The 7,500-nt window shown below is 32.2% G+C and overlaps 1 long non-coding RNA gene across 1 annotated transcript; it reads right to left on the reverse strand.

Moving 5' to 3' along the window:
- Positions 1-919: 919 nt before the first annotated feature.
- Positions 920-2,376, reverse strand: LOC127703652 (uncharacterized). The gene is made up of 2 exons (XR_007983010.1): positions 2,296-2,376; positions 920-1,366 (listed from the first exon to the last, which is right to left on the reverse strand). It is a non-coding gene; the product is annotated as an uncharacterized LOC127703652 (long non-coding RNA).
- Between the last annotated feature and the right edge of the window lie 5,124 nt (positions 2,377-7,500).

Here is a 7,500-nt window from a genome sequence, read left to right on the forward strand (position 1 = left end):
GATAAATCAAATACATCATTGAAATTATCTCCCTTACACTGCTTTTAGATTATGTATAAAGTAATGGTTAAGGTGGCAGAAACCAGTTATTTTACAATAAATCTTTAGAATTTCATGGATTTATGATTTTATTTTCTTGAAAATTCATTCAAGCTTATATACAAATAAAATGTATGGATTCAAGTAACTAAGATGTGTGCGTGCTTATGTGAATATATAGAAAACCTATAAATTTGGGTGTCTGTCCAGCATGGATATTTTAAAATTTATAAATGCATTGCAAATAAGGCAAAAAATGTGATGCTCTGATACCAATCTAATCCTTACCTGCAGAATCCTGCTAAAAGCCGACAAGAATTTTAGGCAAAATTCAAGAGATAAATGATATTCAGTGAATTAGAGCCTTGTCCGAACCTATCCTTACCATCAAAATCTCAAGATATTTTTGTTTACATAAAACTGAAGTTTTTCCCCACTTTGATTGGATGCCGTCAAGTGAGGAGACCACAATTTTGACTTCTGATTGGACCCATTTGTGAAGGAAATCCCCAATCTGTGTATGCAACTACTTACTTGTGTAGTACAATAGCCTAGAATTTACATTCATTTATTTTTTCAGTCCACATGATGCAATTATATACCTCAATGCTTAACTATAACCAAATTTCTGCGTGGGACACATGTTCTGGTACACCAAAACTGGTACCTGCCACCTTTAACCACTTATTAAAAAGAATATATTTCCATTTTTTTAGTCTGATTGAGTTCTGTAGTCATTTACCATTAAAAATACATGCAGTGCATATGGTTACGGCACAAAAAAAAACATTAATAGGCTTTGTAAGACCAAATTTATTAAAGCAATATTTGTGTCTTTTGCCGTCAAACTGCTTTGAATGCAAAAAAAATAGAAAAAAAGGATTGTGTTCATATTTAATAAATTTTATTGTGTGAGTTTTCTGGTACAGTGTATGAATTATCCAACAGTTCTCAAAAATACTTTAGTTTATTGTTTCATGCATGATATAAAACCACTTACAACTGATCTCAGGAAGTATTTTTCCATTGTTTGAGGTATTAAATAGTCTCAATTCTTGTCACTATCACTGTTCTGTTGACTGCAGTGCTGAAAAAGGCTTAGTTTTGAATAAACTAATATTTTTGGTACATATATTTCACTTTGTAGATCCATGCTGCACTAAACTAAGTGTACATTTATTCGCAATCAGTCTCATATCTCTTCTCCACATGAGCTAGCTGTGTAGGCCGCATGTTGAAATTTTAGAATTGCCACACTATTGCTGATGAGAGAGACCAGTTTTCTTATTTCTGTAGCCTGTCCTACAGTATCAACTATGTAGTAGACCTATAAAAAAAGAAGAATTCATATATTCATAGTTAAAAAGTAAATAAATAAGAAAATGTCCATATCATGTGAAATAAATCATTATAACAGGTAATATACAGTATAATCAGCTTTTTCTAGTGCTATGCTGAGGCTTATTTTACTTTTTTCTCTCTTTGTAATTGCTATTTCTATATATTTTATGATATAAAATCATTGTTTGGTGAATATAATCATTTTAAAACTAATCAATTGAGTGTCATTGTTTGTATTGGTATACAGAGTTATCTGTCTTGATATTTGATAATTCTTAAAATCCATGTAAAAACTATTTTCTTCCAAACAGACCTATACATTGACTGTGAATAAAAGAAATGTAACACCACACACCTGTAGAACCCTTAAAAAGGCACATTTTGTGATATGTTAAAATCATGTTTAGGCTTAAGGTGGCAGAAACCAGTTATTTTACAATAAATCTTTAGAATTTCATGGATTTATGATTTTATTTTCTTGAAAATTCATTCAAGCTTATATACAAATAAAATGTATGGATTCAAGTAACTAAGATGTGTGCGTGCTTATGTGAATATATAGAAAACCTATAAATTTGGGTGTCTGTCCAGCATGGATATTTTAAAATTTATAAATGCATTGCAAATAAGGCAAAAAATGTGATGCTCTGATACCAATCTAATCCTTACCTGCAGAATCCTGCTAAAAGCCGACAAGAATTTTAGGCAAAATTCAAGAGATAAATGATATTCAGTGAATTAGAGCCTTGTCCGAACCTATCCTTACCATCAAAATCTCAAGATATTTTTGTTTACATAAAACTGAAGTTTTTCCCCACTTTGATTGGATGCCGTCAAGTGAGGAGACCACAATTTTGACTTCTGATTGGACCCATTTGTGAAGGAAATCCCCAATCTGTGTATGCAACTACTTACTTGTGTAGTACAATAGCCTAGAATTTACATTCATTTATTTTTTCAGTCCACATGATGCAATTATATACCTCAATGCTTAACTATAACCAAATTTCTGCGTGGGACACATGTTCTGGTACACCAAAACTGGTACCTGCCACCTAATGAACAATTAAGATAATTTAAAACAGTGTAAGGGAGGTAATCCAAATACAACGTTTTGGTTACTTCCCTTACACTGCTTTTAAATTATATTTAAAGAAATGCATATTTATAAAGGAAGACCAGTATGGCACATTAGATTTGTAAAATCTTTGACCACATTTATTTATTTGTTATGCAGAATCTAACCGTGTATTTAGATTTTTAATTTTGGGTCCAGTTTTCAAATTGGTCTACATTAAGGTCCAAAGGGTCCAAAATTAAACTTTGTTTGATTTTAACAAAAATTGAATATATGGGGTTCTTTGATATGCTGAATCCAAACATGTGTTTAGATTTTTGATTTTTGGCCCAGTTTTCAAGTTGGGTCCAAATTGGGGTCCAAAATTAAACTTTGTTTGATTTCAACAAAAATTGAATATATGGGGTTCTTTGATATGCTGAATCTAACCATGTATTTAGATTTTTTATTTGTGGACCCCGCTATCAAATTGGTTCATATTGAGGTCAAAAGGGTCCAAAATTAAACTTTGTTTGATTTCATCAAAAATTGAATTATTGGGGTTCTTTGATATGCAAAATCTAACCGTGTATTTAGATTTTTAATTTTGGGTCCCGTTTTTATACGACCGCAAAAATTGAAAATTTTTTGGTCGTGTATTGGTATGACGTTGGCGTCGTCGTCGTCTGGCGTCGTCCGAAGACACATTGGTTTTCGCACTCTAACTTTAGTTTAAGTGAATGGATCTCCATGAAATTTTACCATAAGGTTCAATACCACGAAAGGAAGGTGGGGATTGATTTTGGGGGTTATGGTACCAACAGTTAAGGAATTAGGGGCCAAAAAGGGGCCAAAAATAAGCATTTTTGTAACTTCCAGACAATAACTTGTGTGTTAGTGTATGGATCTCTCTGACATTGTACCACAAGGTTCCATATCACAAAGGGAAGGCTGTAATTGATTTTGGGGGTAATTGCCTCAAAATTTTAGGAATTAGGGGCCAAAAAAGGGGCAAAAAACAAGCATTTTTCTAGTTTCATGACAATAACTTGTGTGTAAGTGTTTGGATATTTCTGAAATTGTACTACAAGGTTCCATATCACAAAGGGAAAGCTGGAATTGAGTTTGGGGGTAATTGCCCGAAACGTTTAGGAATTAGGGGCCAAAAAGGGGCCAAAAATGAGCATTTTTCTAGTTTCCAGACAATAACTTGTGTTCAAGTGTATGGATCTCTCTGAAATTGTACTGCAAGGTACCATACCACAAAGGGAAGGCTGGGATTGAGTTTGGGGGTGATGAATCATAAGGGGGTTCAAAAAATTTGGGGGGGGGGGATTTTTTTTTTTCTTTTTTTTTCTTTTTTTCCTTTTTTTTTTCTTTTAAAATTTTCCATTTTAAGTTGGTTATATCTGATTAATATTTAAAAGCAAATAATAATGATATGGTAGGAGATACACACCAAACAGGATGTGTAAATTATTATATAATAAGTATTGTGCAATAGCAAGAAATTTTCAATTGCACAGTATTGCACAATTGCAAGAAATCTTAATTGCACAGTATTGCGCAATAGCAAGAAATCTTCAATTGCACAGTATTGCGCAATAGCAAGAAATATCCAATAGCACAATATTGCGCAATAGCAAGAAATTGTCAATTGTACAGTATTGCACAATAGCAAGAAATATTCAATTGCACAGTATTGTGAAAAAGAAGATACTTCGTATAAATTGCTTATTTCTTGATCAATTTCAATGGGGTTTTATTCTTGAATTCTTGGGGTTCTTTAATATGCTGAATCTAACCGTGTATTAAGTTTTTGGATTTTGGTCCCGTTTTTAAATTGGTCCACATTGAGGTCCAAAGGGTCCAAAATTTAACTTTGTTTGATTTCATCAAAAATTGAATTATTGGGGTTCTTTGATATGCCGAATCTAACCGTGTATTTAGATTCTTAATTTTTGGTTCCGTTTTCAAATTGGTCTACATTAAGGTCAAAAGGGTCCAAAATTAAACTTAGTTTGATTTTAACAAAAATTGAATTTGTAGGGTACTTTGATATGCTGAATCTAAACATGTATTTAGATTTTTGATTATGGGCCCAGTTTTCAAGTTTTGTCCAAGTTGGGGTCCAAAATTAAACTTTGTTTGATTTCAACAAAAATTGAATATATGGGGTTCTTTGATATGCTGAATCTAACCATGTATTTAGATTTTTGATTTTTGGGCCCCGTTATCAACTTTGTCCACATTGAGGTCAAAAGGGTCCAAAATTAAACTTTGTTTGATTTCATCAAAAATTGAATTCTTGGGGTTCTTTGATATGCTGAATCTAACCATGTACTTAGATTTTTTATTTGTGGAGCCGCTATCAAATTGGTTCATATTGAGGTCAAAAGGTTCCAAAATTAAACTTTGTTTGATTTCATCAAAAATGAATTATTGGGGTTCTTTGATATGCCAAATCTAACCGTGTATTTAGATTTTTAATTTTGGGTCCCGTTTTTAAATTGGTCTACATTAAGGTCCAAAGGGTCCAAAATTAAACTTAGTTTGATTTTAACAAAAATTGAATTTTTAGGGTTCTTTGATATGCTGAATCTAAACATGTGTTTAGATTTTTGATTATGGGCCCAGTTTTCAAGTTGGGGTCCAAAATTAAACTTTGTTTGATTTCAACAAAAGATGAATATATGGGGTTCTTTGATATGCTGAATCTAAACATGTATTTAGATTTTAGATTTTTGGCCCAGTTTTCAAGTTGGTCCAAATTGGGGTCCAAAATTAAACTTTGTTTGATTTCAACAAAAATTGAATATATGGGGTTCTTTGATATGCTGAATCTTACCATGTATTTAGATTTTTTATTTGTGGGCCCGCTATGAAATTGGTTCATATTGAGATCAAAAGGGTCCAAAATTAAACTTTGTTTGATTTCATCAAAAATTTAATTATTGGGGTTCTTTGATATGCCAAATCTAACCGTGTATTTAGATTTTTAATTTTGGGTCCCGTTTTTAAAATTGGTCTACATTAAGGTCCAAAGGGTCCAAAATTAAACTTAGTTTGATTTTAACAAAAATTGAATTTTTGGGGTTCTTTGATATGCTGAATCTAAACATGTGTTTAGATTTTTGATTATGGGACCAGTTTTCAAGTTGGTCCAAGTTGGGGTCCAAAATTAAACTTTGTTTGATTTCAACAAAAATTGAATATATGGGGTTCTTTGATATGCTGAATCTAAACATGTATTTAGATTTTAGATTTTTGGCCCAGTTTTCAAGTTGGTCCAAATTGGGGTCCAAAATTAAACTTTGTTTGATTTCAACAAAAATTGAATATATGGGGTTCTTTGATATGCTGAATCTTACCATGTATTTAGATTTTTTATTTTGTGGGCCTGCTATCAAATTGGTTCATATTGAGGTCAAAAGGGTCCAAAATTAAACTTTGTTTGATTTCATCAAAAATTGAATTATTGGGGTTCTTTGATATGCCAAATCTAACCGTGTTTTTAGATTTTTAATTTTGGGTCCCGTTTTTTAAATTGGTCTACATTAAGGTCCAAAGGGTCCAAAATTAAACTTAGTTTGATTTTAACAAAAATTGAATTCTTGGGGTACTTTGATATGCTGAATCTAAACATGTGTTTAGATTTTTGATTATGGGACCAGTTTTCAAGTTTGTCCAAGTTGGGGTCCAAAATTAAACTTTGTTTGATTTCAACAAAAATTGAATATATGGGGTTCTTTGATATGCTGAATCTAACCATGTATTTTGATTTTGGACATTGGACCATAATAGGTAAATCAAAAAAATTGAAGTTCTTAGACCACATTCTTTCTGTGTCAGAAACCTATGCTGTGTCAAATATTTAATCACAATCCAAATTCAGAGCTGTATCAAGCTTGAATGTTGTGTCCATACTTGCCCCAACTGTTCAGGGTTCGACCTCTGCGGTCGTATCAAGCTGCGCCCAGCGAAGCATTTTATTTAAATTGGTCTACATTAAGGTCCAAAGGGTCCAAAATTAAACTTAGTTTGATTTTAACAAAAATTGAATTCTTGGGGTTCTTTGATATGCTGAATCTAAACATGTGTTTAGATTTTTGATTATGGGCCCAGTTTTCAAGTTGGTCCAAGTTGGGGTCCAAAATTAAACTTTGTTTGATTTCAACAAAAATTGAATATATGGGGTGCTTTGATATGCTGAATCTAAACATGTATTTAGATTTTAGATTTTTGGCCCAGTTTTCAAGTTGGTCCAAATTGGGGTCCAAAATTAAACTTTGTTTGATTTCAACAAAAATTGAATATATGGGGTTCTTTGATATGCTGAATCTTACCATGTATTTAGATTTTTTATTTGTGGGCCCGCTATGAAATTGGTTCATATTGAGGTCAAAAGGGTCCAAAATTAAACTTTGTTTGATTTCATCAAAAATTTAATTATTGGGGTTCTTTGATATGCCAAATCTAACCGTGTTTTTAGATTTTTAATTTTGGGTCCCGTTTTTTAAATTGGTCTACATTAAGGTCCAAAGGGTCCAAAATTAAACTTAGTTTGATTTTAACAAAAATTGAATTCTTGGGGTACTTTGATATGCTGAATCTAAACATGTGTTTAGATTTTTGATTATGGGACCAGTTTTCAAGTTTGTCCAAGTTGGGGTCCAAAATTAAACTTTGTTTGATTTCAACAAAAATTGAATATATGGGGTTCTTTGACATGCTGAATCTAACCATGTATTTTGATTTTGGACATTGGACCATAATAGGTAAATTAAAAAAATTGAAGTTCTTAGACCACATTCTTTCTGTGTCAGAAACCTATGCTGTGTCAAATATTTAATCACAATCCAAATTCAGAGCTGTATCAAGCTTGAATGTTGTGTCCATACTTGCCCCAACTGTTCAGGGTTCGACCTCTGCGGTCGTATCAAGCTGCGCCCAGCGAAGCATTTTATTTTTCTACTGGAAAGTCTAATGAAGGTTTTAACTTTGAAAACACTACATGTAGAAAACTTCTATTGATTTTCAGGGTCATTAGGTCAGAGGTTTAG

Source organism: Mytilus californianus, unplaced genomic scaffold, assembly GCF_021869535.1.
Source record: "Mytilus californianus isolate M0D057914Y unplaced genomic scaffold, xbMytCali1.0.p SCAF_1, whole genome shotgun sequence".
Taxonomy (NCBI): domain Eukaryota; kingdom Metazoa; phylum Mollusca; class Bivalvia; order Mytilida; family Mytilidae; genus Mytilus; species Mytilus californianus.